At 40.3% G+C, this 4,149-nt stretch overlaps 1 pseudogene; it reads right to left on the minus strand.

Moving 5' to 3' along the window:
* Positions 1-310: 310 nt before the first annotated feature.
* LOC114488991 lies at positions 311-3,738 on the minus strand (annotated as a pseudogene).
* Positions 3,739-4,149: the final 411 nt, after the last annotated feature.

The raw sequence follows: 4,149 nt of genomic DNA on the forward strand, positions 1-4,149 counted from the left end.
CCTACTTTAGGAGTGATCATAGTTAATCTTCAAGCTTTTAAGTGAGGGCAGGAAAGCCAGGTTTAAGAAAATCCAAAGACAGTTTCCTCTTAGTTTCAGAATGTATATTTTTACCTTGTTAGACTTAAAATGTTATATTGGGAGTCTTTTTGAGGGCAGAGACTGTGATTAATTTTATTCTATTAATAAAGTAACCTGTTTATAATAATATGAATGCAATAAATATTTGCTGTGTTATAAACTATATGATTTATTTTGAAAATTTGTGGGGAGAGGAAACTAAGGAATACTTCAACTATCCTGACTTTTTCCCCCAGCATACAGAATCTTTTTAATAACAAGGTAGGATCTGGGGCTAGTTTGTGAAGCCTTGGCTGGCCCATGGGCCTCTTGTGCTCTGGAACTTCTGGCCCTTGGGGCCCTTGGATGTACATAGGGTTTGGTGTGGCCCTGAAGGGTTTCCAGGGCCTGGCAGAAATGCCTGTGCATCTCCTGGCCCTTTCGGGGATCAGAAAGAAAAGCAATGCCACAACCCTTGGGGGAGTCCAGGGCCTGCTGGTCGAAGGTGAGGATCTTGCCCTGGCCTTGAGGACATGGCTTCAGGCAGGGCTGCTCACACAAAGTACACACACCTTCAGTTTGGGCAACTTCTGCCTATGCATGTCACTGGTTATAGTCCCTACAAACAACAGCAATTTTGCCCTCTCAACCAGGAAGCTTCATCCTGTGGATCAATCCATCCAGAAAAGGGACAGAGGTGGCCAGTTGGTGAGACTCATGGACAACCTCTTCAGCACCGCTTAGTTGAAGGAGGAATTGGTTTGTCTGGCCAGAAACCTGTATAGCTTGACCAACACCTTAGGTAGATGTCCATGCTCTTGGGATCCTTGTGCCAAACCTTTCAGTCTTTGTTCAGCACATGTGACAACAGACTCCCGTGAGGGCAGAAAAAGCCTGACTTCTTTATCTACAGGCAGCCTCCCATCCTCTCATACCTTCGTGCTTTTGTACATTTGGGTTAATCCTCCTACAATTCTTTATCATTCCTAGTCACTCTTCCTCCCCAACAATCCAAATTCTAAAGCATAGTCATCCTCTGGTTTCAACTGAGCGTTGTCCTCCCTTCTTCATAGCCAGGCATTTTCCTTATACCTTGAATGCACTCCACTCATTGGTGTCACACTGCTGTGAAATGTGGTCTTGTTTAGCTGTCTACTGCCTGTCTGTTCAGTGAATCTCAGGGCTACTTTTATCTTTTAGCCTCAGTGCCTAGCACTGTGCTTACTATATGCTAATATATATATAATATATACAGAGAGGAATACTTAAGTCTATAAAGTTTCAGCACAAATGAATGAGTGGATAAAGAAATGTCTATTCATTAGCGTATGCACAGTTACAAATTAATTTAAGAATCCCATTCATTCTTAAGTAAATAAGTTATTGGAGAGTTTACATTTTACAAGTGTTGTCCATCTCATGTTAGTGTCAAGTGAATTTTGAATAAGTGAATGAACAGAAGTATTAGGACAATAAAAATCACTAGCACATTGTAGTGTTTACTGTGTGCCAGACTCATTGCTTAAGCACTTAAGATATGGAATGTTTTCTATTTCAGACTTTACACATGACCGTAATCTGGATACACTGTGTGCATGCTTATGCCCCCACACATCTGCTGATGAGTGGAAACTTGTTTGTGTATTGTTGCTTAAATATATTAATATACCTAATCAATTTTTACTAACGTCAAAACCACCATGTAAGTTTAGGTTTTACAGCCTAAATTTATACCTTGTACTGATACAATGACTTTTTCTGTAAAATAGATAACTGCAAAAGAGTTGGAAAACGTGCTGTTGGTCTCAAAGATAGTTTCCTTTGAAATTCATCCTATTCTGCTTTTCATTTTTTAAATTTAAATAATTTTTATTTTAAATAAAACAAAAGTTTATGTCAACTATATTTTCAATTATAGTTGACATACAGTATTATATCAGTTTCAAGTATACATGGCAGTGATTAGACACTATATAACTTACCAAGTGATCACCCCAAAAAATCTGATACCCATTTGACACCATACAAGGTTATTACAATATTATTGACTGTATTCCCTATGCTATACTTTACAACCCGTGACTATTCTGTAACTACCAATTTGTATTTCTTTATCTCTTCACCTTTTTCACCTGTCCCCCCATCACCTCCCATCTGAAAACTATCAAAATGTTCTCTGTATCTATTAGTCTGTTTCTGTTCTGCTTGTTCACTTATTTTGCCCTTTTAGATTCATATGTATTTCTTGTCACTTTATTGTTCATATTTTTATCTTTCTTTTCTTCTTCTTTTTATTTTTTTAAAGACTTTATTTTTAGAGAGAGGGGAAATAAAGGAGAAAGAGAGGGAGAGAACTATCAATGTGCGCTTGCCTTTCATGTGCCCCCTACTGGGGACCTGGCCTGCAACCCAGGGATGTGCCCTGACTGGGAATTGAACCAGCGACTCTTTGGTTCACAGGATGGCACTCAATCCATTCAGCCACACCAGCCAGGGCTCTTCTTTTTAAAGAAAACCTTTTAACATTTCATATAATACTAGTTTGGTAGTGATGAATTCCTTTATCTTTTTCTTGTCAGGGATCCTCCTTATATGTCCTTCTAGTCTGAATGATGGCTTTGCTGGGTAGAGTAATCTTGGTTATAGATCCTGTCCCTTCATCATTTTGAATATTTTTTGCCAATCCCTTCTGGCCTGCAAAGTTTCTGTTGAGAAATCAGCTGACAGTCTTACAAGAGCTCCCTTATAGGTAACTTGCTTTTCTTTTGCTGCTTTAAAGATTCTCTCTTTGTTTTAACTTTTGACTTTTTGATTATGAAATGTCTTTGTGTGGGCCTCTTGGGATTCATCTTATTTGGAACTCTCTGCATTTCCTAGACTTGTATGTCTGCTTCCTTCACCAAGTTAGGTGTTTAATGCTTCCTTCATTATTTTTTCAAATAGTTTTTCAACTTCTTGCTTTCCCTCTTCTCCTTCTGGCACCCCATTGATGTGAATATTGATATGCTTGACGTTGTCCCAGAGGCTCCTTATGCATTTTTTAGATTCTCTTTTCTTTTTGCTGTATGATTGGGTGTTTTTTGCTTCCTTATATTACAAATTGCTGATCTGAATTCTTTGCTTCATCTACCGTACTATTGATTTCCTGTAAATTATTCTTCATTTTAGTTAGTCTACCCTTCATTTCTAACTGGTTCTTTTTTATGGTTTCCACATTTTTTGAACGCTGTTGAAGTTCTTACTAAGTTCATTGCTCATCCTTATAACCAGTGTTTTGAACTCTGTATCTCAGGGTTCTGTATCTAGTAGATCGTTTGTCTCCATTTTGTTTAGTTCTTCTTCTGGAGTTTTTATGTTCTTTCACTTGGGACATCTTTCTTGCCTCCTTATTTTGGCAGCCTCCCTGTGTTTGTTTCTATGTGTTAGGTACAGCTGGTGCATCTCCTAGGCTTAGTAGAGAGGCCTACTGTAGTAGGTATTCTGGAGGGTCCAGTGGCACAGCCTCCCCTATCACCCAAGCTGGGCACTCCAAGTGCAACCCTCCTCCCCTGTGTGGGTTGTGTATACCTTCCTGTTGTAGTTGAGCCTTGATTACTGTTGACACGTCAATGACAGAAATTTAATCCCAGGCCTATCAGCTGCAAGAACTGGCTGTGACCACAAACCACGTACCGTCATGAAGGATCAACTGTGCAGTAGCCCATCCCACAGAGCTGGACTTACTACATCAGGACTCTGGTGCCCATTGAGTCTGTCCCTCAATTGTGTCACTTGTAGAGGTGGTTGGGTGGTGCTCCAATGTGATCTGAAGCTGTCCACTGGGTGTACTTGGCTCTGGGACCTCCCAGGAGGTGTAGTCCAAGGTTAGCCTCTGTCTGTGTTCTTCCCGGGACCACCCAGCAAAAGCTACAAAATGATTTGCAGATGGCTGCTATTTGTGCTGGGCTTAGAGGTGCCCAGGTAGGGCTAAGCTGTGAACCAAGGTCAACTGCTGCTAATGCCAGGGTTCGGGCCACTTAGGGAGAGTTATGGGGCTTGCTATTGTTAGATACTCCTTGTCTGAGAGATTTTAGGAAGGTCTAAAGTATG

Source organism: Phyllostomus discolor, chromosome 2 (assembly GCF_004126475.2).
Source record: "Phyllostomus discolor isolate MPI-MPIP mPhyDis1 chromosome 2, mPhyDis1.pri.v3, whole genome shotgun sequence".
Lineage (NCBI taxonomy): Eukaryota > Metazoa > Chordata > Mammalia > Chiroptera > Phyllostomidae > Phyllostomus > Phyllostomus discolor.